The sequence below is a fragment of the Thalassophryne amazonica genome, chromosome 15 (assembly GCF_902500255.1).
Source record: "Thalassophryne amazonica chromosome 15, fThaAma1.1, whole genome shotgun sequence".
Taxonomy (NCBI): domain Eukaryota; kingdom Metazoa; phylum Chordata; class Actinopteri; order Batrachoidiformes; family Batrachoididae; genus Thalassophryne; species Thalassophryne amazonica.
In genome coordinates, this window is record NC_047117.1 from 64,905,456 (window position 1) to 64,933,048 (window position 27,593).

Genomic DNA, 27,593 nt, shown 5'->3' on the forward strand with positions numbered 1-27,593 from the left:
GACCAGTGTTTCAAAGCACTTCATGACCACAGGCGTAAGTGCAACAGGCCTGTAGTCATTTATGCTCTCCACTGCTGACTTCTTTGGGCCTGGAAAGATGGAGGATTTGAGGCAGAGTGGAATGATGGCCTGCGACAGGGACAGGTTGAAGATGCAGGTGAAAATGCCAGCCAGTTGGTCAGCACATGCTTTGAGTACCGGCAATATCACGGAGGGTTCAAACGAGACTGCGGCCTTCTATTACATGTACTTGTATTGAGTTTGGTGATGTTTTCAGAGAAAACCCAAACCCCAAGTTTCAATTCTCAGATGACCGACCTTGAAAATTAGCAGTTAGCGGATTAGCGGAACTGTGCCCAACACTGGGCTCTCTGATGGTAAAGCTGCTACTGAATATGTCTTGGACTTGATTTACATCAGTTACAAAGAAAAACAGTATGGCACTCTATGGTAAATCTGCATGGGGTAGACTAGAGTGACTGTGCAAGAAAGAGAAGAGTGAGGAAAGCCACCAAAACACCCAGACAACCCAGAAGAAGCTATAGGTTTATGTGGCTGTGATTGGAGAAATTATGCAAACTGACACCCAACTGAATGTAAATTTATTTTAAAGCTAAAAGTATATATAGGTTATTGTTCATAGAAATAAGAGAATATAACTCTAACTTATCACAGCGCTAAGAGAATACAAAGCTAACTGAAAGCAATCTGCTTATGGAGACGTGTTTATTAATTTTAATTTTGTACTGGATTGTTAGGGTCCACAAAGCTCTCAATTTACCGATCGATCTACGTTCCGACCCTCACCTATGGTCATGAGATTTGGCTCATTACCGAAAGAACAAGATCACGAGTACAAGCGGCCGAGATGAGTTTCCTCCGCAGGGTGGCTGGGCGCTCCCTTAGAGATAGGGTGAGGAGCTTGGTCACTCAGGAGGAGCTCGGAGTCGAGCCGCTGCTCCTCCACATCGAAAGGAGTCAGTTGAGGTGGCTCGGGCATCTTTTCCGGATGCCCCCTGGACGCCTCGCTGGAGAGGTGTTCCGGGCACGTCCCATTGGGAGGAGGCCCCGGGGAAGACCCAGGGCACGCTGGAGGGACTACATCTCTCGGCTGGCTTGGGAACGCCTTGCTGGGGGAGGTGTGTGTGGATCGGGAGGTCTGGGCGGCTTTGCTTGAGCTGCTGCCCCCGCGACCCGACTCCGGATAAAGCGGAAGAAAATGGATGGATGGATGGATGTTAGGGTCCACGGAAGAAATTTGGGAAAATGTCAGCATTTCTTATCAAGGAGCAAATATGGGCCAAAGACATCTGATACATACTGAACACAAAGTAAGAAGCTTATCTTTAAAGATAAGAAGGCAAACATCCCTGAGGCAGCGGGAGAGCTGAATCTGCACACTGAGATGTGTGCGTTTGTGGGGAGGATGGATTGGGAGGAATGAGGACAGTCAGTCGATTGACTCCTACTGATTTGTGTTACCTGTCTTTTGGGTTTTGCATCTCTTTGAACCTCTGGTAATTGGCCCTGAAATATAACATGCCACAGCTCCTTTAAATCATCACAGTTTTCCTTGGTTTTCACTGCACAATTCACTGTACATCAGCGGCATTTTGCAGTGTTCCCATTTCCCCTTTCTCCGTTAGTTATCATCTTTGAACACAGACCTTACGTCATAAATAAACAAAGGCATGCAGCAGAAACTGATCTCAGTTGTTGACTTAGTCATACTGAACATGTCTGTGGATCACAGTCCCATTAACCTCCCTCTGACTTACAGAGTTATTGATGCTCATCCAAGACACGTCCTTGTGAGGAAATAAATTCATCCTCTACATCTTTTTTTCCTGCCTTTTCCTCTGATGGCTTATTCGTCCATCTGCTGCTCCCACACATCTGATGTTTTCTCCCATTTCTCTCGTCTACTTCATTTTCTCTCTACGTTGTTCTGTATCCATCTCATTAGCCTCAACCAGCCGGAGTTGAAATGTGAAATTTACAGGTAGCTGTTTACAGGGTAGGTGGCCGGTGAAAAATGCTAGGTGGTGCTATAATTAGTAAAAATGGGTTAACACTAATACCATTTGATCCATGGGGTCAACCAAAGGAAAACATTATACCATTGCGATCAGAGGAATGAACCCATTCTAACGGTGAAGGCAACACACATTTGCACTTAGAATTTTTTTTTCGCAATATTGCTAAATATGCCAAATTGGCCCGAAAGAATGTGTCTCTGGAATGTTGATGTTGAAAATCCAGATTGGTGTCAAAACATTCTCTGGATCACGAGTCTTAATAATTGCACCAGAAACCTTAAAATTTGTTGCTCTGTAATTTTCATGGCTTTGAGTTTGACCATGTATGATGCTCTTTATATCATGACGCATTTTCTCATTAATGGGATCTCTGAATGGCATGAAATCTGGCAGGTATATGCATGACCTCTGTTAGAGTTCCAATGCCAAATTTGGTGGAACCACACTACTAGATGGTGCTGTAAAGCACGTTTTCTTTGAAATTCAAAGGTACCATTTGTGGCTATAGCAAAATACGAAATGGACAAAATGGAGTGAACTGGAGCCTAATAATCACAAAATGTGGGTAAAAAGTAACAAAATAGACCCTAATAATCACAAAATGGGAGTAAAAAGTAAAGAAATAGAGCAAACCGACCCAGACTGACTGTAAATATGATTAAATACACTAATATAAACGCAACACTTTTGGTTTTGCTCCCATTTTGTATGAGATGAACTCAAAGATCTAAAACTTTTTCCACATACACAATATCACCATTTCCCTCAAATATTGTTCACAAACCAGTCTAAATCTGTGATAGTGAGCACTTCTCCTTTGCTGAGATAATCCATCCCACCTCACAGCTGTGCCATATCAAGATGCTGATTAGACACCATGATTAGTGCACAGGTGTGTTTGTGGTTTTTGTTTTATTTTGGTAAAAAAAAAAAAAAAAAAAAATCATTGTATCCACAAAAAATATTAATTCTGGCCTATATAAGGTGCCTGAGCCCAGTGTAGCAGACCCCCCACCCACATAAAAAATAATCCAAGCAAACAAGATAGAATTTCCGACGGTACATGAACGCAGCAGCGACCTGCGCGGTCTTCACGCAGACTGATCAATTTACTGCTCTGATGATATATTCAAGCGTCTTTACACTTATATTTATTACCCCTTTTGACAGCTTTGTGTTATAAATCAATATATATGGCTTAGTAACGTAATATAGTGATACAGCAGCCACCATACCTCTTCTGAGCCACCTAACATCTGTGTGCAGCAGATGTGCGTCTCCTCCAGGTGCGAACAGAATAAATGCGTTCTCAGACTCCTGGCCCAAACAGAACACTGCAGTCTTGTTTGGCACATTCATCACTCATCGTATGGACCATGAACCATTGTGTTGCTCGCCGACTTTTCAATTCCTCAGTTTTTCGAGCGAGCAGAGGGGATTTAGCCGGTTTAGCATTAGAAGTTAGTGTCGTATTTCTTATGAATCGTCTGAAATGCCGCCCCAAATTTCCTTTCTTCAGTAAAGCCGCAGTTACATTGCAGATATGACAGATGGATTTGCCATGCGAATAAATGAAAAAATAATCCAGGATGAAAATTATATTTTTTTGTTTCTTATCCATCATAGAAGAAGAGCTCTTCTCTGGCGTTTAACGGCAGCCGACATCCTTGTTGGTGCATTGCTGCTACCTGCTGCATCAGTCTGTTATAGCAGCACTAAAGCCTTTCGAGTCCAGGGACAGATTTTTATTTTTTTTTAATACGATCGACCGGTTGGTCACGTGAGGTTTATGGTGTGTAGTGCAAAAGGTGGCTTCTCTAACTGCAAGGGAAGCTCAGCTTTCCCTAAAATGTGAAAAAAAATGGTCAAATTTGTACAGTTTGTTATCATTTCATTGACTATAACTGCATTAGAACATGTTCATCTTGAAGACGAGTTCCTTCGGAATCACCTACTTATCACAAATGGGCTGAATCTATTTTGTTAACGTCTCATAAATCTTTTATCTCATGTGGTCTGTGGTCAATGCATTTTCCTGTAGAAGCTGAGCGTCTCTGGGGGTGAATGGAGCTGTGGACAGGCCTAGACACTGGAGTTCTGCACAGTGATTGGATGATCTGTCGAAAGGCTGAATCCCATTTTGATTGACAGCTATAGAAATGAGAATTAGTTTACATATTTTTGTGTATTTATGCATTAATAAATTTATGGCAAAGTGTTTTGGGTGGGCTATAAATATAAGTAGCACACTGGATTAGACGACGTTATGTGAGAAGATCTCGGTGAATTACTCTCTGCTTCGTTCTTCAGTAAGTGTTTAAAAGTCGTCGCACGTTAATTTACACCCTGGTTCGCAACACAGCATCAAAGTATTCATGATTATAAGTCTATCCAGGCACATGTGGTAATAATTAGTGGTTGCTGATGCATTTTATTCATAAAAATTAGTGACGGAGAAAACGAAGTGTTTTGAAACACTGAATCAATATGAAGTATTGATTCAGTGTTTTGAAGCTTTGATACAATTACATATGGTGACATCTGCTGGCCAATCTTTAAAATAACATTTGCATGGAACAATGTCATAAAACAGTTAGACGCTGTTATGTATGTTTAATAATAAAGGTTCTATGTGCTTCTTGAAATTTTTGATATTTTTGTTTAAAAACATTAATAATGTTCTTGTAAAAGTGAGTCCCTTCGGCTGCTCCCTTTTCACCCCTTTCATTCGGGGTTACCACAACAGGTGGTCCTGCATGTTGATTCTGGCACAGGTTTTATGCCGGATGCCCTTCCTGACGCAACTCCATATTACATGGAGAAATGTGGCAGGGGTGGGGTTTGAACTGGGAACCTTCCACACTGAAACCAAGCTCACTAACCACTTGGTAATTGTGCCATCATAAATTACTATATGTAATAGAGATATAAATTGTGAAATGCTTGTGCAACTTGAGACTGTTATGACCATTTTACATATTTGAATTTACATATAAATAAATTGACAAATTTTATGATGCAAGTCGACAATGAGCTTCCCCTCTTTGACAGACCAGCAGCTGCCACTGTGTAGTGCACAGTACAACCTTTCTGTATATAAAAATAGCCAGTAAAACAAGCTAGATGGCACTATAAATAATAAAACCGCTTTGTAAAAAACAACTTCTAATAACTTCTGATCCATCAGGTGCACATCAGAAACATATGTACTGTTGCAATCACTGGATTACGCTCTTTCCATTGGTATAGGCCATGCTTCTTTGTGCATAGATATGTTTTTCACAATTTACGAAATATGCAACATTAGCTGGCGCACAGTAGTCTCTGGATTTTTGAGACAGAAAGGTCAGATTCATGTCAAAGCATTCTCTGGAGTCTGACGCTGAAAAATTAGACCGGAAACCTTCAATTTTTTTACTTTGATTTTTTTCACTTTGTTTACATACTTGTTGCGTTCAGTGGAGGGAACTCTTTCCACGGGTAAAGACCATGCCCAATTGTGCCATGATACTTTTTTTTTTACAAAATTCCCAAATATGCAAAATGGCACTACATCAACCTGTCTCTGGATTATTCACACAGAAAGGCCAGATTGATGTCAAAATGTTCTCTGCTTCATGACTCTGAAAATGTTGTGTGTGGGCTGCCAGAAGAGGAGGTACTGCTGGCCCACCACCAGTGGGGCGCCCTGCCTGAAGTGCGGGCTTCAGGCACGAGAGGGCGCTGCCGCCACGGACACAGCCGGGGATGACAGCTGTCACTCATTATCTCTTGACAGCTGTCACCCATCTACTCAACATCATCTCACTCCATAAAGACCAGACGTCATCTCCACCTCGTTGCCGAGATATCGTACTTCATTGGAGGCAATATCCTCAGCCATTTGTGTCACATATAAGCTGTATATTGTGAGTGTTTGCAGGAGTACCGGTCCCTCTTCCTGTGGAGGCTGAGTGAGTGCAGGACGGCACTCTTTTCCTCTGAGGGATCACTGTAAATTCATCAGCGTATTGAGTGAGAGGTGGAGGTGGCATTCCCACCGTTGTTGTTACTGGGTGTGCACACACCTACACTTGACTGTCTTTGTTCTCGCCAGCAGTACCAGATCCAACAGTCGGGGACGGTGATCACCTGGGAATTCGGAACTTGGCGGCTCCAGTATTCACCAGGTTCGGTGGCGGCGGAAATTGTGTGGTTCCGGCTCTTCTCAGGACAGACGTCTTCTATCCTCGAGCCTGCCCACACGTCACCTTTGTGATTTGACTGTAATTATATTCTGAGATTGTCTGTATATTCGTTGTGCACATTTCACAACATTAATTGTTACTTTTTGGCTCATCTATTGACCGTTCATTTGCGCCCCCTGTTGTGGGTCCGTGTCACTACACTTTCACAACAGGATATCTCGGCCAGCGTCATGGACTCCGAGGGGCATCACCCGGCTGTTGAACGACCAATGGGAGAGCAGGGAGCGCAGCCGTCTGCAGGAGGCGTGATTGGTGAGCTGCAGCACATTCTCACCGCCTTTACGGCTCGGTTGGATCAAATGACCGAGCAAAACATCCTCCTGAACCGCAGGGTGGAGGCTCTCTCCACGCAGGTGGCGGCGAGCGCTCAGGGCGCTGCTGCAGCTCCTCCTCCTGCCGACCCTGTGCAGGATATGAAAGTTCCAGTGGTGGTTCAACAACCCCTCCCACCATCCCCTGAAGCATACATAAGCCCTCCTGAGCCGTACGGAGGTTGTGTGGAGACGTGCGCGGACTTTCTCATGCAGTGTTCGCTCGTCTTCGCACAACGTCCCGTCATGTACGCGTCAGATGCTAGTAAAATAGCTTATGTGATTGCTCTGCTTCGGGGTAAGGCACGCGCCTGGGCTACGGCGCTCTGGGAACAGAACTCACGGTTGTTATCAGCATACACTGGGTTTGTGGGGGAGTTCAGAACAGTGTTTGATCACCCTAACAGAGGAGAGACCGCTTCAACAGTGCTGCTGTCAATGCGACAGGGGCGCCGGTGTGCAGCCGAATATGCAGTCGACTTCCGCATCGCGGCTGTGAGGTCCGGCTGGAATAACGTTGTGCTCCGCGCCGCCTTCATAAACGGACTGTCGTTGGTCCTGAAGGAGCATCTGGTAGCTAAGGAGGAACCGCGGGATTTAGATGGGCTTATCGATCTCGTTATACGGTTAGACAATCGGTTGGAGGAACGCCGTCGGGAGCGGGGCGAAGGACGTGGCCGGATACCCGCCGCCCCTCTCCCTTCCGGGTTCGAAAAGGGTCGCCCTCCCAACGCTCCACAGCCGCAGCGCTCTGTGTGGCAACAGCTCCCCCTGCTGACGTTGTTAGGGAAACGCACAGGGCCAAAATGAGGAGGCTGATCCGCGGGAGTGTTTTCTCTGCAGCTCAAAGGAGCACACACAGAAAAACTGCCCCAAACGCCACAACAACAACCGCCCTCAGAGACTGGGCTAAGGGGGGGTCAAAACATTCACAGTGAGACACACACAGATTGCCACACGACTCCCAGTTACAATCCTGAGCGGGGATTTAACCCTTCAAGCCCCAGCACTGGTGGACACGGGGTCAGAAGGGAATTTGCTAGACAGCAGATGGGCAAGGGAGGTAGGGCTCCCTCTGGTGGCGCTTCCTTCGCCATTGCAGGTGTGGGCACTAGATGGCACCCTCCTCCCTTTAATCACACACAAGACACAACCAGTAACTCTGGTGGTGTCTGGAAACCATCGGGATGAGATTGAGTTTTTTGTAACTCCTTCTACCTCCCGCGTGATTTTGGGCTTCCCATGGATGTTGAAGCGCAATCCCCAGATTGATTGGCCGTCTGGGGTGGTGGTTCAGTGGAGCCAAACCTGCCATCGGGTGTGTTTAGGATCCTCGGTTCCTCCCGGTTTACAGGCTAAGGAGGAGGTCAAAGTCCCGCCCAATCTGACGGCAGTGCCGGTTGAGTACCACGATCTTGCTGACGTCTTCAGCAAGGATCTGGCACTCACCCTTCCCCTGCACCGTCCGTACGATTGTGCCATTGATTTGGTTCCAGGCGCTGAGTTCCCGTCCAGCAGGCTGTACAACCTCTCACGACCTGAGCGCGAATCAATGGAGACCTACATCCGGGACTCATTAGCTGCCGGGCTGATCCGGAACTCCACCTCCCCGATGGGGGCAGGTTTCTTTTTTGTGGGCAAGAAAGATGGCGGACTCCGTCCATGCATTGATTACAGGGGGCTGAATGAGATTATGGTTCGCAACCGATACCCGTTGCCATTGTTGGATTCCGTGTTCACCCCCCTGCATGGAGCCAAAATCTTTACTAAGCTGGATCTTAGAAATGCGTATCACCTGGTTCGGATCCGGAAGGGAGACGAATGGAAGACAGCATTTAACACCCCGTTAGGTCACTTTGAGTACCTGGTCATGCCGTTCGGCCTCACCAACGCCCCCGCGACGTTCCAAGCCTTGGTTAACGACGTCTTGCGGGACTTCCTGCACCGATTTGTCTTCGTATATCTGGACGATATTCTCATCTTTTCTCTGGATCCTGAGACCTATGTCCAGCATGTACGTCAGGGTCCTGCAGCGGTTATTAGAGAACCGACTGTTTGTGAAGTGCGAGAAGTGCGAGTTTCACCGCACGTCTTTGTCCTTCCTGGGGTTTATCATCTCCTCTAACTCCGTCGCCCCTGATCCGGTCAAGGTTGCGGCGGTGAGAGATTGGCCCCAACCAACAAGCCGTAGGAAGCTGCAACAGTTCCTCGGTTTCGCTAATTTCTATAGGAGGTTCATTAAGGGCTACAGTCAGGTAGTTAGCCCCCTGACAGCCCTGACCTCTCCAAAAGTCCCCTTCACCTGGTCGGATCGGTGCGAAGCCGCGTTCAAGGAGTTGAAACGACGGTTCTCTACTGCGCCAGTTTTGGTGCAGCCCGACCCTAGCCGCCAGTTCGTGGTTGAAGTGGATGCCTCTGACTCAGGGATAGGAGCCGTGCTATCCCAGAGCGGAGAGACCGATAAGGTTCTTCACCCGTGTGCCTACGTTTCACGCAGGTTGACCCCGGCTGAACGGAACTATGACGTCGGCAATCGAGAACTCCTTGCGGTGAAAGAGGCTCTTGAGGAGTGGAGACACCTGTTGAAGGGAGCATCTGTGCCGTTCACGGTTTTCACTGACCATCGGAACCTGGAATATATCAGGACCGCCAAGCGGCTGAACCCCAGGCAAGCCCGCTGGTCACTGTTCTTCGGGCGTTTTGACTTCCGGATCACCTATTGCCCCGGGACCAAGAACCAGAGGTCGGATGCCTTGTCCCGGGTACACGAAGAGGAGGTCAAGACTGCACTGTCGGATCCACCGGAGCCCATCCTGCCTGAGTCCACTATCGTGGCCACCCTCACCTGGGACGTGGAGAGATCGTCCGGGAGGCCCTGGCACGGAGCCCGGACCCAGGAACAGGTCCGAAGAACCGGTTGTACGTCCCACCAGAGGCCAGAGCTGCAGTCTTGGACTTCTGTCACGGTTCCAAGCTCTCCTGTCATCCAGGGGTGCGAAGGCCGTGGCAGTTGTCCGGCAGCGCTTCTGGTGGGCGTCTATGGAGGCCGACGTCCGGGAGTACATCCAGGCCTGCACCACCTGTGCCAGGGGCAAGGCAGACCATAAAAGGTCCCAAGGACTTCTCCAGCCATTACCTGTGCCTCATCGCCCTGGTCCCACATCGGCCTGGATTTTGTCACGGGCCTCCCGCCGTCCCAGGGCAACACCACCATCTTCACATAGTGGACCGATTTTCCAAGGCGGCCCACTTCGTGGCCCTCCCGAAGCTCCCAACAGCCCAGGAGACAGCAGACCTCCTGGTCCACCACGTCGTCCGTCTGCATGGGATACCCACCGACATCGTCTCAGATCGTGGTCCCCAGTTCTCCTCACACGTCTGGAGGAGCTTCTGCCGGGAACTGGGGGCTACTGTGAGCCTCTCGTCCGGGTATCATCCGCAGACCATGGACAGGCAGAACGGGCCAATCAGGAATTGGAGCAAGCTCTACCTGTGTGACGTCCGCACACCCGACGGCCTGGAGTAAACATCTGGCCTGGATCGAGTATGCGCATAACAGCCAGGTGTCCTCTGCCACCGGCCTGTCCCCATTTGAGGTGTGTTTGTGTATCAGCCCCCATTGTTTCCCGTGGTGGAGGGAGAGGTCGGTGTGCCCTCGGTCCAGGCCCACCTGCGGAAGTGCCGTCAGGTGGGGCGCTCCGCCCGTTCTGCCTGTTGAAGGCCCGGACGAGGGCGAAGACCCATGCAGACCGCCGGCTTTCCCCGGCCCCTGCTTACCAACCCGGGCAGGAGGTGTGGCTTTCCGCAAAGGACATCCCCCTAAAGGTGGACTCCCCGAAACTTCAGGACAGATATATCGGACCATTCAAGATCCTCAAAGTCCTCAGTCCTGCCGCAGTGAAGCTCCACTCCCGGCTTCACTGCGGATCCATCCGGTTTTTCACTGGTCACGAATCAAGCCTCAACCACACCTCACCCCTCTGTGCTCCCGGACCAGCGCCGCCTCCTGCTCGGATCATCGACGGGGAGCCGGCTTGGACGGTGCGCCGGCTCCTGGACGTCCGTCGGATGGGCCGGGGGTTCCAGTACTTGGTGGACTGGGAGGGGTATGGACCCGAAGAACGCTCCTGGGTGAAGAGGAGCTTCATCCTGGATCCGGCCCTCCTGGCCGACTTCTACCACCGTCACCTGAACAAGCCTGGTCGGGGCGCCAGGAGGCGCCCGTTGAGGGGGGGGTCCTGTATGTGTGTGGGCCCGCCAGAAGAGGAGGTACTGCTGGCCCACCACCAGTGGGCGCCTGCCTGAAGTGCGGGCTTCAGGCACGAGAGGGCGCTGCCGCCACAGACACAGCCGGGGGTGACAGCTGTCACTCATTATCTCTTGACAGCTGTCACCCATCTACTCAACATCATCTCACTCCATAAAGACCAGACGTCATCTCCACCTCGTTGCCGAGATATCGTACTTCATTGGAGGTAATATCCTCAGCCATTTGTGTCACATATAAGCTGTATATTGTGAGTGTTTGCGGGAGTACCGGTCCCTCTTCCTGTGGGGCTGAGTGAGTGCAGGACGGCACTCTTTTCCTCTGAGGGATCACTGTAAATTCATCAGCGTATTGAGTGAGAGGTGGAGGTGGCATTCCCACCGTTGTTGTTACTTGGGTGTGCACACACCTACACTTGACTGTCTTTGTTCTCGCCAGCAGTACCAGATCCGACAGTCGGGGACGGTGATCACCTGGGAATTCGGGACTTGGCGGCTCCAGTATTCACCAGGTTCGGTGGCGGCGGAAATCGTGTGGTTCCAGGCTCTTCTCAGGACAGACGTCTTCTATCCTCGAGCCTGCCCACACGTCACCTTTGTGATTTGACTGTAATTATATTCTGAGATTGTCTGTATTTCGTTGTGCACATTCACAACATTAAATTGTTACTTTTTGGCTCATCTATTGACCGTTCATTTGCGCCCCCTGTTGTGGGTCCGTGTCACTACACTTTCACACAGAAAATGTGGAGTGGAACCTTTCAAATATTTTGCTGTGTTGGCAAGTTTTTTACTTTAAGTTGGACCTTGTGCTCTGATGGGTTTCTCATTAACGGATAATCGTATGACATGAAATTTGGCAAGTGTATGGACAGCCTCTCCATGGTCCCTGTTTGGGGCAGGATACATGGTGGCATGAGGGGTGCTTGAACCCTTAATATTTGCTTGGAAATGCAGGTTTTTTTTCAAGTATTACCACTCTTCTTCGTCTCTCCTTTAACCACAGATCCTCAAGAGTCCCAAGCCCCCAAACAGAAGACTCTTGGTGCAACAATGAGAATCATACCTCGTCAACGGACACAACAGGAAGACAAATGAGGAGACTCAGGGTGAAACAAAGGAAGAAAGAGGGTGTTTCAAGGTTGGAGGTGGAAGACTGACGGAATGTACAAGAAAGCCAAAATAGGGTGATGAGGCGGATTGAGAAAGCCAGAGGACCTTAAAACGAGTGGGTCGGATTGAGAATAAAAAATGGGTCAGGAGCACTGGGATCAACAAAAAGTCTGAAAACCTTGTGGAGTTTTTCACCAAGAAGAATACGGGGCAGTGTCTCAGGAGGGCCACTTATTAAAGGCTAAATCCTTCTTACAGTGCTGGTTGGTGACATTTGAAAACTCCATGATGACATGCACAACAGCAACGGAATGACAATGCGCACTGGAGAGCAGAGAAATTAAAATATATCAAAGATGGAATTAATACTGTACCTTTTCTGTTTTAAAAGTAATCTGTAGTGTGAGAGTCATATGAGAGTCTACAACTCCCCACGGAGAGGGATAGTCCAACAACGGTTACTGCCCAAAGGCAAGGCTGGTACCCATTTACAGCTGGGCGGACTGGAGCAATACAGATGAAGTGTTTTGTTCAGGGACACAGACAGGTTGCATGATCTTGAATCTAACTCAGGTCTACATATTGTTAGTCCAACTCCTTATCCCACTGAGATACCTGCTCTACTGTCTGGTGGAAGTCAAATATTTTATTAAATTATGGAAGAGTTTGATGGATTGACTCTATGGATTTTACTTTATTTTATTATACTGTATAAGTGTATCAAATAAATGGGTGACTCGGTATATGTCAACTAATGCTCTCAATCAATGCACTTATTTCATGCTGCATTTCATAATTACTTTGTCAGATATGTCAGAAATAAAATGCATATTTAAGCCACAATTCCATTTGAGAAACTGAGGTACATTCTGAAAAGCTCCAGTAAATTACACTTGTCTACCCAGCGAGCTCAAGTGTCATTGGGAGTTTCCAGTCAAGACAGCTGACATTTTCACGCCCAGCACTCACATGGTGTAAATACAGCATATAACTGCTGATGTCTAAAAATGAGGTGAGGTAAGGGGGAGTGATGGTGCTTGGTATGACGGTGCATCCGGAAAGTATTCACAGTGCTTCACTTTTTCCACATTTTGTTACATTTCAGCCTCATTCAAAATGGATGAAACTCTTTTTTTCTCCTCAAAATTCTACACACAATACCCCATAATGACAATACTTTGGAGTTTTGCAAACTTATTAAAAAAAAACAAAAAACCTAAGTCATCAAATGTACATAAGTATTCACAGCCTTTGTCATCAAGTTCAAAATTAAGCTCAGGTGCATCCTGTTTCCAGTGATCATCCTTGATGTTTTTACAGCTTAATTGGAGTCCACCTGGGGTAAATTCAGTTGAGTTGGGTATCAAGGTCTTTATTCCAGCATCAGGTTTGGTACACAAGTAATCAGCCAGCGAGGCAGAGGTACAAGAAGGGTCAGGCTGAGACGCAGTCATAAATGAGCAGGATTCAGAGGCAGAGCAAACACTGACAACCAGGAAGAGGCAAGAGACATGGTTGAAGACAACAGAGCAGGATTCATAACACGGCAAGACAAAATCAGGACAATGAAGGGCGCTGGAAAGTGTACAAGACAACAATCTGGTGAGGAAGTGAAGAACTGTGGGGTTTAAATACGTGTGGACTAATTAGTAACAGGTGGTGTTAACAAGGTGTACGTGAGAGGAAGGATCCAGAAAGGGGGCATGGCTAATGAACAAAGATACAGTGTTGTGCAAGACAGTGAGGGAAGAGAACACAAGGTGGAGAGAAGAAAAGACAAAGATGTGTGAACAGGAGTCAAGAGTGTGACTAAAGGGAGTGAGCACAGTGGCATGATGTAATAGACAAAGACACTGGAGCAGGTGCAAGAGCGTGAGTAAATGGAAACACAAAGCAGACATAAACAAGTGGGAGACAAAGACATGGGACAGGTGTAGTGAAGTGAAGTGAACATAAATAACTGGGTGAGACGAGGAGCAAAGACTTGATGGGAGGTGCGGAGTGGAAACAAATGGCAAAAGCAGAACAGAGCTAAAATGGAAATCAGGGGCAGAATATAATGCAATAGCAAACCAGACATGAACATGAGAACTGAAAGAAGACACCAAGATAAAACTGAACTGGACTGACTAAGAAAACAGAGTGGTAAAACAAACCAAAAATAAAACAGACTGTAATGAAACCTGACACCAAAGCACAACAGATAATATAACAAATGAGAAGAACAAAATAAACAAATGGTAAACAATGGAAACCCAAACTGGCTGAACAAAACAAGAACAAAACTGGACAATGGCTAAAGTATAAAAGTAGCAAAGTAGCAAAGCAAAATAGAACACAATAAACCCAAGAAAATAGCTAATAAAACAGAGCTGGGGTAGACGGTGAGTAAAAGAAGGAGGAAAAATGAGGATTGAAGCCCAGAGCCGGCCAAAATCGTGACACACACACCTGTCTACATATAAGGTCCGACAGTTGATAGTGCATGTCAGACCTCCATGACAGGATGTCACACACTCACTCACTCATCTTCAACCGCTTACACCATTAAGGGTCTGGAGCCTATCCCAGCAGACACAGGGTGTGAGCGGGTCACCACCATGTGACAGGATGCCAGTCTGTCGCAGGGCCACATATAGACAAAAACACATCACACCCGCATGCACACTACGGACAATTTAAAGTGTTCCAATCCACCAAACTTGCATGTCATTGGATGTGGGAGGAACCCAAGCAAACATGAGAAGAACATGCAAACTCCACATAGAAAGGCCACAGGTGGGAATCCAACCACATGACCTTCACCATTAAACCACTACTGAAAAAGTTAACTTTTATAATGCTAAACCACTAGAAAATTTAGTGGAAGTTATTGCTAACTTTTAGTCTTGACTGGGTCACAGCCACATCGTATTACACTGTCAGCTACTGATAGTCAGTTTCAAGTTTAAGCTCCATGGGCTGCTGGGTAAATTCAAAGGTGATCACAAACACAAAACAAACACAGGTAAAATAAATAAATAAAAAAATAAAACCCCAAACACTGTCATTATCTTTATCAAAAGCAGTAAATTGCAGTATTAGAACTCACAGTTTATCTCTATAATATTATTTATAAACCGTTACTGGCGCTACGGCATACCCGTATTGCATTCACAAACACAACAAAATGCACAAAAAATTAATAAATAAAATACTAACTTTGAGCTGCTTACATACCATTTTTGTCCGCAGTATTACTTCTTGTCTTCATACCAGCATATGTGTGCTTTGACCTGTGAACCAGAAGTGTTAGCTAGCTTTCTGCATTCATAAATAGGAACTAATTTATATGATTTTAGGGTTTACAAATGTTTTTGACCGTTAAATTTACTCACTTTACCAGCAAAAACAATGTCAGCAGACTGAAAGTTAGCGGAAGTAAATTGAGCAAAAGCTAATTCGTCCGCTGATGGTTTTCAAAGTTAGCTGAAAAGCTAATAAGCTAAAGAAACTTTAGCTCCGCTAATTCTCAAGGTCAGCACTAAATCGGTTCGGCAAAGTGGCCAATCCGAAAGCAAGAATTCATACTTCCGTGACTGGCCACTCGGTGAAAACATGCTTGGGATGTATGCTGTTTTATTGAAATAAGCCGCTTTTTCATTGTCTCGAAATTGCTTCAAATGGCCTGACAGCTCTCATTGCCTGGAACGATGAGATTTACACACCAAACTGACCTAAAATGAACTGCTGTACATTAAATTGACTTTACTGATAAGTCTGACCTGTTTGAACAGTGAACAAATTGGGGACCACAGTCTCGTTTGGGGGTGGGCGCTAAAGGGGTAAAATATGACGCATATGAAGTAATTTCTCTACTTCCAGGGTACAACCACGGCATTTCAATGGCTATTTTTGCAAATTACATGGAAACAAAGTGAAAATCAGAATCAGAATCGCCTTTATTGTCACTGTAATTTGCATTACAATGAGATTTGAGTGCAACTCCAAAAAGGTGCTTTCCGTGGTGCAAGTAATTTTTAGCCAATATAAAAGATAGTGAAATTTAACGGTAAATTATTCAGAGTATATGTACAACAATATAAACATAAGGTAAAATAAAATAAATAAAATGTGGACCAAGTAAAATGTAAAACAAAATTATATACAACTGTGGAATCATACTGCACGGGAAAATTGCACATGGTTTACAGATATTGCACAAGAAACTTGAAAGGTGCAGGTTAGAGTGATTTGTTATTGTTCAGTGCAGTGATTGCTCTGGGAGAAAGCTGTCCCTGAGTCTGTCCTAGTTTTGATTGACCTATACTGTTGGCCGGAGGGTAGTAGGTCAAACAGGTGGTTGTTGGGGTGGGATGTGTCTTTGCTGATGCTGGCAGCTCTGCTGAGGTAGCGAGAGCTGGCACTGTCTTCCAGGCTGGACAGAGAGCAGCCAGTGATCCCCTGGGCCGTATTGATCACCCTCTGCAGCGCTCTCCTGTCTGCTGCTGAGCACCCCCCGTACCACGCTGTGATGCAGTACGTCAGGATGCTCTCGATGGTGCTCTGTAGAACAACACCAGCAGCTTCTCCTCCAGATTGTTTCTCCTGAGCACCCTCAGGAAGTGGAGTCGCTGCTGGGCTTTCTTCACCACCACTGTGGTGTTGGCAGTCCAGGAGAGGCTGTCAGAGAGCTGCACTCCCAGGAACCTGATGGAGCTGACCCTTTCCACACAGTCCCCATGGATGTAGAGCGAGGCTGGTTCAGCCCTGTTCTTCTTGAAGTCCAGGATTATTCTTTTGTTTTTGTGGTGTTCAGCGGCAGGTTGATAGCTGAGCACCACGCTGTCAGTCGATTGACCTCGTCTCTGTAGTAAGTCTCATCCCCCCTGAGATGAGCCCAATCACGGTGGTGTCATCCGCAAACTTTATGATGGTGTTTGTGGGATGGGTCGGAGAGCAGTCGTGCGTGTAAAGGGTGAACAGGAGGGGGCTCAGTACACAGCCTTGAGGGGAATCGGTGTTGAGTGTGATGGTGGAGGAAAGGTGGGGGCCACGTTTCACAGACGTGGGCAGTTTGTGAGGAAGTCCTTGATCCACTGGCAGATGGGGCTGGAGATGCCCAGATGTGTCAGTTTCTGGACCAGGATCTCCGGGATGATGTGGTTGAAGGCTGAGCTGAAGTCCAGGAAGAGCATCCTCACATAGCTCCCCTGGTGCTCCAGGTGGCTCAGCGCAGTGTGGAGAGCTGTGGTGATAGTGTCCTCTGTGGAGCGGTTTGCCCTGTAGGCAAACTGGTGGGGGTCCAGAGTGGGAGGCAGACAGGCTTTGATGTGCTCAGAGACCAGTGTTTCAAAGCACTTCATGACCACAGGCGTAAGTGCAACAGGCCTGTAGTCATTTATGCTCTCCACTGCTGACTTCTTTGGGCCTGGAAAGATGGAGGATTTGAGGCAGAGTGGAATGATGGCCTGCGACAGGGACAGGTTGAAGATGCAGGTGAAAATGCCAGCCAGTTGGTCAGCACATGCTTTGAGTACCGGCAATATCACGGAGGGTTCAAACGAGACTGCAGCCTTCTATTACATGTACTTGTATTGAGTTTGGTGATGTTTTCAGAGAAAACCCAAACCCCAAGTTTCAATTCTCAGATGACCGACCTTGAAAATTAGCAGTTAGCGGATTAGCGGAACTGTGCCCAACACTGGGCTCTCTGATGGTAAAGCTGCTACTGAATATGTCTTGGACTTGATTTACATCAGTTACAAAGAAAAACAGTATGGCACTCTATGGTAAATCTGCATGGAGTAGACTAGAGTGACTGTGCAAGAAAGAGAAGAGTGAGGAAAGCCACCAAAACACCCAGACAACCCAGAAGAAGCTATAGGTTTATGTGGCTGTGATTGGAGAAATTATGCAAACTGACACCCAACTGAATGTAAATTTATTTTAAAGCTAAAAGTATATATAGGTTATTGTTCATAGAAATAAGAGAATATAACTCTAACTTATCACAGCGCTAAGAGAATACAAAGCTAACTGAAAGCAATCTGCTTATGGAGACGTGTTTATTAATTTTAATTTTGTACTGGATTGTTAGGGTCCACAAAGCTCTCAATTTACCGATCGATCTACGTTCCGACCCTCACCTATGGTCATGAGATTTGGCTCATTACCGAAAGAACAATCACGAGTACAAGCGGCCGAGATGAGTTTCCTCCGCAGGGTGGTGGCGCTCCCTTAGAGATAGGGTGAGGAGCTTGGTCACTCAGGAGGAGCTCGGAGTCGAGCCGCTGCTCCTCCACATCGAAAGGAGTCAGTTGAGGTGGCTCGGGCATCTTTTCCGGATGCCCCCTGGACGCCTCGCTGGAGAGGTGTTCCGGGCACGTCCCATTGGGAGGAGGCCCGGGGAAGACCCAGGGCACGCTGGAGGGACTACATCTCTCGGCTGGCTTGGGAACGCCTTGCTGGGGGAGGTGTGTGGATCGGGAGGTCTGGGCGGCTTTGCTTGAGCTGCTGCCCCCGCGACCCGACTCCGGATAAAGCGGAAGAAAATGGATGGATGGATGGATGTTAGGTCCACGGAAGAAATTTGGGAAAATGTCAGCATTTCTTATCAAGGAGCAAATATGGGCCAAAGACATCTGATACATACTGAACACAAAGTAAGAAGCTTATCTTTAAAGATAAGAAGGCAAACATCCCTGAGGCAGCGGGAAGCTGAATCTGCACACTGAGATGTTGTGTGGGTTTGTGGTTGGGTGGGAGTCAGTCGATTGACTCCTACTGATTTGTGTTACCTGTCTTTTGGGTTTTGCATCTCTTTGAACCTCTGGTAATTGGCCCTGAAATATAACATGCCACAGCTCCTTTAAATCATCACAGTTTTCCTTGGTTTTCACTGCACAATTCACTGTACATCAGCGGCATTTTGCAGTGTTCCCATTTCCCCTTTCTCCGTTAGTTATCATCTTTGAACACAGACCTTACGTCATAAATAAACAAAGGCATGCAGCAGAAACTGATCTCAGTTGTTGACTTAGTCATACTGAACATGTCTGTGGATCACAGTCCCATTAACCTCCCTCTGACTTACAGAGTTATTGATGCTCATCCAAGACACGTCCTTGTGAGGAAATAAATTCATCCTCTACATCTTTTTTTCCTGCCTTTTCCTCTGATGGCTTATTCGTCCCATCTGCTGCTCCCACACATCTGATGTTTTCTCCCATTTCTCTCGTCTACTTTCATTTTCTCTCTACGTTGTTCTGTATCCATCTCATTAGCCTCAACCAGCCGGAGTTGAAATGTGAAATTTACAGGTAGCTGTTTACAGGGTAGGTGGCCGGTGAAAAATGCTAGGTGGTGCTATAATTAGTAAAAATGGGTTAACACTAATACCATTTGATCCATGGGGTCAACCAAAGGAAAACATTATACCATTGCGATCAGAGGAATGAACCCATTCTAACGGTGAAGGCAACACACATTTGCACTTAGAATTTTTTTTTTCGCAATATTGCTAAATATGCCAAATTGGCCCGAAAGAATGTGTCTCTGGAATGTTGATGTTGAAAATCCAGATTGGTGTCAAACATTCTCTGGATCACGAGTCTTAATAATTGCACCAGAAACCTTAAAATTTGTTGCTCTGTAATTTTCATGGCTTTGAGTTTTGACCATGTATGATGCTCTTTATATCATGACGCATTTTTCTCATTAATGGGATCTCTGAATGGCATGAAATCTGGCAGGTATATGCATGACCTCTGTTAGAGTTCCATGCCAAATTTGGTGGAACCACACTACTAGATGGTGCTGTAAAGCACGTTTTCTTTGAAATTCAAAGGTACCATTTGTGGCTATAGCAAAATACGAAATGGACAAAATGGAGTGAACTGGAGCCTAATAATCACAAAATGTGGGTAAAAAGTAACAAAATAGACCCTAATAATCACAAAATGGGAGTAAAAAGTAAAGAAATAGAGCAAACCGACCCAGACTGACTTGTAAATATGATAAATACACTAATATAAACGCAACACTTTTGGTTTTGCCTCCCATTTTGTATGAGATGAACTCAAGATCTAAAACTTTTTCCACATACACAATATCACCATTTCCCTCAAATATTGTTCACAAACCAGTCTAAATCTGTGATAGTGAGCACTTCTCCTTTGCTGAGATAATCCATCCCACCTCACAGCTGTGCCATATTCAAGATGCTGATTAGACACCATGATTAGTGCACAGGTGTGTTGTGGTTTTTGTTTTATTTTTGGTAAAAAAAAAAAAAAAAAAATCATTGTATCCACAAAAAATATTAATTCTGGCCTATATAAGGTGCCTGAGCCAGTGTAGCAGACCCCCACCCACATAAAAATAATCCAAGCAAACAAGGATAGAATTCCGACGGTACATGAACGCAGGCAGCGACCTGCGCGGTCTTCACGCAGACTGATCAATTTACTGCTCTGATGATATATTCAAGCGTTCTTTACATTATATTTATTACCCCTTTTTGACAGCTTTGTGTTAATAAACAATATATATGGTTAGTAACGTAATATAGTGATACAGCAGCCACCATACTCTTTCTGAGCCACCTAACATCTGTGTGCAGCAGATGTGCGTCTCCTCCAGGTGCGAACAGAATAAATGCGTTCTCAGGACTCCTGGCCCAAAACGAACACTGCAGTCTTGTTTGGCACATTCATCACTCAATCGTATGGACCATGAACCATTGTGTTGCTCGCCGACTTTTCAATTCCTCAGTTTTTCGAGCGAGCAGAGGGGGATTTAGCCGGTTTAGCATTAGAAGTGTAGTGTCGTATTTCTTATGGAATCGTCTGAATGCCGCCCCAAATTTCCTTTCTTCAGTAAAGCCGCAGTTACATTGCAGATATGACAGATGGATTTGCCATGCGAATAAATGAAAAAATAATCCAGGATGAAAATTATATTTTTTGTTTCTTATCCATCATAGAAGAAGAGCTCTTCTCTGGCGTTTAACGGCAGCCGACATCCTTGTTGTGCATTGCTGCTACCTGCTGCATCAGTCTGTTATAGCAGCACTAAAGCCTTTCGAGTCCAGGGACAGATTTTTATTTTTTTTAATACGATCGACCGGTTGGTCACGTGAGGTTGTATGGTGTGTAGTGCAAAAGGTGGCTTCTCTAACTGCAAGGGAAGCTCAGCTTTCCCTAAAATGTGAAAAAAAATGGTCAAATTTGTACAGTTTGTTATCATTTCATTGACTATAACTGCATTAGAACATGTTCATCTTGAAGACGAGTTCCTTCGGAATCACCTACTTATCACAAATGGGCTGAATCTATTTTGTTAACGTCTCATAAATCTTTTATCTCATGTGGTCTGTGGTCAATGCATTTTCCTGTAGAAGCTGAGCGTCTCTGGGGGTGAATGGAGCTGTGGACAGGCCTAGACACTGGAGTTCTGCACAGTGATTGGATGATCTGTCGAAAGGCTGAATCCCATTTTGATTGACAGCTATAGAAATGAGAATTAGTTTACATATTTTTGTGTATTTATGCATTAATAAATTTATGGCAAAGTGTTTTGGGTGGGCTATAAATATAAGTAGCACACTGGATTAGACGACGTTATGTGAGAAGATCTCGGTGAATTACTCTCTGCTTCGTTCTTCAGTAAGTGTTTAAAAGTCGTCGCACGTTAATTTACACCCTGGTTCGCAACACAGCATCAAAGTATTCATGATTATAAGTCTATCCAGGCACATGTGGTAATAATTAGTGGTTGCTGATGCATTTTATTCATAAAAATTAGTGACGGAGAAAACGAAGTGTTTTGAAAACACTGAATCAATATGAAGTATTGATTCAGTGTTTTGAAGCTTTGATACAATTACATATGGTGACATCTGCTGGCCAATCTTTAAAATAACATTTGCATGGAACAATGTCATAAAACAGTTAGACGCTGTTATGTATGTTTAATAATAAAGGTTCTATGTGCTTCTTGAAATTTTTGATATTTTTGTTTAAAAACATTAATAATGTTCTTGTAAAAGTGAGTCCCTTCGGCTGCTCCCTTTTCACCCCTTTCATTCGGGGTTACCACAACAGGTGGTCCTGCATGTTGATTCTGGCACAGGTTTTATGCCGGATGCCCTTCCTGACGCAACTCCATATTACATGGAGAAATGTGGCAGGGGTGGGGTTTGAACTGGGAACCTTCCACACTGAAACCAAGCTCACTAACCACTTGGTAATTGTGCCATCATAAATTACTATATGTAATAGAGATATAAATTGTGAAATGCTTGTGCAACTTGAGACTGTTATGACCATTTTACATATTTGAATTTACATATAAATAAATTGACAAATTTTATGATGCAAGTCGACAATGAGCTTCCCCTCTTTGACAGACCAGCAGCTGCCACTGTGTAGTGCACAGTACAACCTTTCTGTATATAAAAATAGCCAGTAAAACAAGCTAGATGGCACTATAAATATAAAACCGCTTTGTAAAAAAACAACTTCTAATAACTTCTGATCCATCAGGTGCACATCAGAAACATATGTACTGTTGCAATCACTGGATTACGCTCTTTCCATTGGTATAGGCCATGCTTCTTTGTGCATAGATATGTTTTTCACAATTTACGAAATATGCAACATTAGCTGGCGCACAGTAGTCTCTGGATTTTTGAGACAGAAAGGTCAGATTCATGTCAAAGCATTCTCTGGAGTCTGACGCTGAAAAATTAGACCGGAAACCTTCAATTTTTTTACTTTGATTTTTTTCACTTTGTTTACATACTTGTTGCGTTCAGTGGAGGGAACTCTTTCCACGGGTAAAGACCATGCCCAATTGTGCCATGATACTTTTTTTTTTTACAAAATTCCCAAATATGCAAAATGGCACTACATCAACCTGTCTCTGGATTATTCACACAGAAAGGCCAGATTGATGTCAAAATGTTCTCTGCTTCATGACTCTGAAAATGTTGTGTGTGGGCTGCCAGAAGAGGAGGTACTGCTGGCCCACCACCAGTGGGCGCCCTGCCTGAAGTGCGGGCTTCAGGCACGAGAGGGCGCTGCCGCCACGGACACAGCCGGGGATGACAGCTGTCACTCATTATCTCTTGACAGCTGTCACCCATCTACTCAACATCATCTCACTCCATAAAGACCAGACGTCATCTCCACCTCGTTGCCGAGATATCGTACTTCATTGGAGGCAATATCCTCAGCCATTTGTGTCACATATAAGCTGTATATTGTGAGTGTTTGCAGGAGTACCGGTCCCTCTTCCTGTGGAGGCTGAGTGAGTGCAGGACGGCACTCTTTTCCTCTGAGGGATCACTGTAAATTCATCAGCGTATTGAGTGAGAGGTGGAGGTGGCATTCCCACCGTTGTTGTTACTGGGTGTGCACACACCTACACTTGACTGTCTTTGTTCTCGCCAGCAGTACCAGATCCAACAGTCGGGGACGGTGATCACCTGGGAATTCGGAACTTGGCGGCTCCAGTATTCACCAGGTTCGGTGGCGGCGGAAATTGTGTGGTTCCGGCTCTTCTCAGGACAGACGTCTTCTATCCTCGAGCCTGCCCACACGTCACCTTTGTGATTTGACTGTAATTATATTCTGAGATTGTCTGTATTTCGTTGTGCACATTTCACAACATTAAATTGTTACTTTTTGGCTCATCTATTGACCGTTCATTTGCGCCCCCTGTTGTGGGTCCGTGTCACTACACTTTCACAACAGGATATCTCGGCCAGCGTCATGGACTCCGAGGGGCATCACCCGGCTGTTGAACGACCAATGGGAGAGCAGGGAGCGCAGCCGTCTGCAGGAGGCGTGATTGGTGAGCTGCAGCACATTCTCACCGCCTTTACGGCTCGGTTGGATCAAATGACCGAGCAAAACATCCTCCTGAACCGCAGGGTGGAGGCTCTCTCCACGCAGGTGGCGGCGAGCGCTCAGGGCGCTGCTGCAGCTCCTCCTCCTGCCGACCCTGTGCAGGATATGAACGTTCCAGTGGTGGTTCAACAACCCCTCCCACCATCCCCTGAAGCATACATAAGCCCTCCTGAGCCGTACGGAGGTTGTGTGGAGACGTGCGCGGACTTTCTCATGCAGTGTTCGCTCGTCTTCGCACAACGTCCCGTCATGTACGCGTCAGATGCTAGTAAAATAGCTTATGTGATTGCTCTGCTTCGGGGTAAGGCACGCGCCTGGGCTACGGCGCTCTGGGAACAGAACTCACGGTTGTTATCAGCATACACTGGGTTTGTGGGGGAGTTCAGAACAGTGTTTGATCACCCTAACAGAGGAGAGACCGCTTCAACAGTGCTGCTGTCAATGCGACAGGGGCGCCGGTGTGCAGCCGAATATGCAGTCGACTTCCGCATCGCGGCTGTGAGGTCCGGCTGGAATAACGTTGTGCTCCGTGCCGCCTTCATAAACGGACTGTCGTTGGTCCTGAAGGAGCATCTGGTAGCTAAGGAGGAACCGCGGGATTTAGATGGGCTTATCGATCTCGTTATACGGTTAGACAATCGGTTGGAGGAACGCCGTCGGGAGCGGGGCGAAGGACGTGGCCGGATACCCGCCGCCCCTCTCCCTTCCGGGTTCGAAAAGGGGTCGCCCTCCCAACGCTCCACAGCCGCAGCGCTCTGTGGGGCAACAGCTCCCCCTGCTGACGTTGTTAGGGAAACGCACAGGGCCAAAATGAGGAGGCTGATCCGCGGGGAGTGTTTTCTCTGCAGCTCAAAGGAGCACACACAGAAAAACTGCCCCAAACGGCCACAACAACAACCGCCCTCAGAGACTGGGCTAAGGGGGGGTCAAAACATTCACGTGAGACACACACAGATTGCCACACGACTCCCAGTTACAATCCTGAGCGGGGATTTAACCCTTCAAGCCCCAGCACTGGTGGACACGGGGTCAGAAGGGAATTTGCTAGACAGCAGATGGGCAAGGGAGGTAGGGCTCCCTCTGGTGGCGCTTCCTTCGCCATTGCAGGTGTGGGCACTAGATGGCACCCTCCTCCCTTTAATCACACACAAGACACAACCAGTAACTCTGGTGGTGTCTGGAAACCATCGGGATGAGATTGAGTTTTTTGTAACTCCTTCTACCTCCCGCGTGATTTTGGGCTTCCCATGGATGTTGAAGCGCAATCCCCAGATTGATTGGCCGTCTGGGGTGGTGGTTCAGTGGAGCCAAACCTGCCATCGGGTGTGTTTAGGATCCTCGGGTTCCTCCCGGTTTACAGGCTAAGGAGGAGGTCAAAGTCCCGCCCAATCTGACGGCAGTGCCGGTTGAGTACCACGATCTTGCTGACGTCTTCAGCAAGGATCTGGCACTCACCCTTCCCCTGCACCGTCCGTACGATTGTGCCATTGATTTGGTTCCAGGCGCTGAGTTCCCGTCCAGCAGGCTGTACAACCTCTCACGACCTGAGCGCGAATCAATGGAGACCTACATCCGGGACTCATTAGCTGCCGGGCTGATCCGGAACTCCACCTCCCCGATGGGGGCAGGTTTCTTTTTTGTGGGCAAGAAAGATGGCGGACTCCGTCCATGCATTGATTACAGGGGGCTGAATGAGATTATGGTTCGCAACCGATACCCGTTGCCATTGTTGGATTCCGTGTTCACCCCCCTGCATGGAGCCAAAATCTTTACTAAGCTGGATCTTAGAAATGCGTATCACCTGGTTCGGATCCGGAAGGGAGACGAATGGAAGACAGCATTTAACACCCCGTTAGGTCACTTTGAGTACCTGGTCATGCCGTTCGGCCTCACCAACGCCCCCCGCGACGTTCCAAGCCTTGGTTAACGACGTCTTGCGGGACTTCCTGCACCGATTTGTCTTCGTATATCTGGACGATATTCTCATCTTTTCTCTGGATCCTGAGACCTATGTCCAGCATGTACGTCAGGTCCTGCAGCGGTTATTAGAGAACCGACTGTTTGTGAAGTGCGAGAAGTGCGAGTTTCACCGCACGTCTTTGTCCTTCCTGGGGTTTATCATCTCCTCTAACTCCGTCGCCCCTGATCCGGTCAAGGTTGCGGCGGTGAGAGATTGGCCCCAACCAACAAGCCGTAGGAAGCTGCAACAGTTCCTCGGTTTCGCTAATTTCTATAGGAGGTTCATTAAGGGCTACAGTCAGGTAGTTAGCCCCCTGACAGCCCTGACCTCTCCAAAAGTCCCCTTCACCTGGTCGGATCGGTGCGAAGCCGCGTTCAAGGAGTTGAAACGACGGTTCTCTACTGCGCCAGTTTTGGTGCAGCCCGACCCTAGCCGCCAGTTCGTGGTTGAAGTGGATGCCTCTGACTCAGGGATAGGAGCCGTGCTATCCCAGAGCGGAGAGACCGATAAGGTTCTTCACCCGTGTGCCTACGTTTCACGCAGGTTGACCCCGGCTGAACGGAACTATGACGTCGGCAATCGAGAACTCCTTGCGGTGAAAGAGGCTCTTGAGGAGTGGAGACACCTGTTGAAGGGAGCATCTGTGCCGTTCACGGTTTTCACTGACCATCGGAACCTGGAATATATCAGGACCGCCAAGCGGCTGAACCCCAGGCAAGCCCGCTGGTCACTGTTCTTCGGGCGTTTTGACTTCCGGATCACCTATTGCCCCGGGACCAAGAACCAGAGGTCGGATGCCTTGTCCCGGGTACACGAAGAGGAGGTCAAGACTGCACTGTCGGATCCACCGGAGCCCATCCTGCCTGAGTCCACTATCGTGGCCACCCTCACCTGGGACGTGGAGAAGATCGTCCGGGAGGCCCTGGCACGGAGCCCGGACCCAGGAACAGGTCCGAAGAACCGGTTGTACGTCCCACCAGAGGCCAGAGCTGCAGTCTTGGACTTCTGTCACGGTTCCAAGCTCTCCTGTCATCCAGGGGTGCGAAGGACCGTGGCAGTTGTCCGGCAGCGCTTCTGGTGGGCGTCTATGGAGGCCGACGTCCGGGAGTACATCCAGGCCTGCACCACCTGTGCCAGGGGCAAGGCAGACCATAAAAGGTCCCAAGGACTTCTCCAGCCATTACCTGTGCCTCATCGCCCCTGGTCCCACATCGGCCTGGATTTTGTCACGGGCCTCCCGCCGTCCCAGGGCAACACCACCATCTTCACAATAGTGGACCGATTTTCCAAGGCGGCCCACTTCGTGGCCCTCCCGAAGCTCCCAACAGCCCAGGAGACAGCAGACCTCCTGGTCCACCACGTCGTCCGTCTGCATGGGATACCCACCGACATCGTCTCAGATCGTGGTCCCCAGTTCTCCTCACACGTCTGGAGGAGCTTCTGCCGGGAACTGGGGGCTACTGTGAGCCTCTCGTCCGGGTATCATCCGCAGACCAATGGACAGGCAGAACGGGCCAATCAGGAATTGGAGCAAGCTCTACGCTGTGTGACGTCCGCACACCCGACGGCCTGGAGTAAACATCTGGCCTGGATCGAGTATGCGCATAACAGCCAGGTGTCCTCTGCCACCGGCCTGTCCCCATTTGAGGTGTGTTTGGGGTATCAGCCCCCATTGTTTCCCGTGGTGGAGGGAGAGGTCGGTGTGCCCTCGGTCCAGGCCCACCTGCGGAAGTGCCGTCAGGTGTGGCGCTCCGCCCGTTCTG

At 47.4% G+C, this 27,593-nt stretch overlaps 1 protein-coding gene and 1 long non-coding RNA gene across 2 annotated transcripts in view; both read left to right on the top strand.

Annotated features, from left to right (window-relative positions):
* LOC117526513 overlaps positions 1 to 27,593 on the top strand; it is a 39,873-nt gene that overhangs the window by 9,862 nt on the left and 2,418 nt on the right. The gene's annotated exons all lie outside the window — the stretch shown is intronic.
* LOC117526514 lies at positions 1,935 to 15,486 on the top strand. Its single transcript, XR_004565315.1, has 4 exons — positions 1,935 to 1,945; positions 3,840 to 3,847; positions 13,406 to 13,409; positions 15,380 to 15,486. It is a non-coding gene; the product is annotated as an uncharacterized LOC117526514 (long non-coding RNA).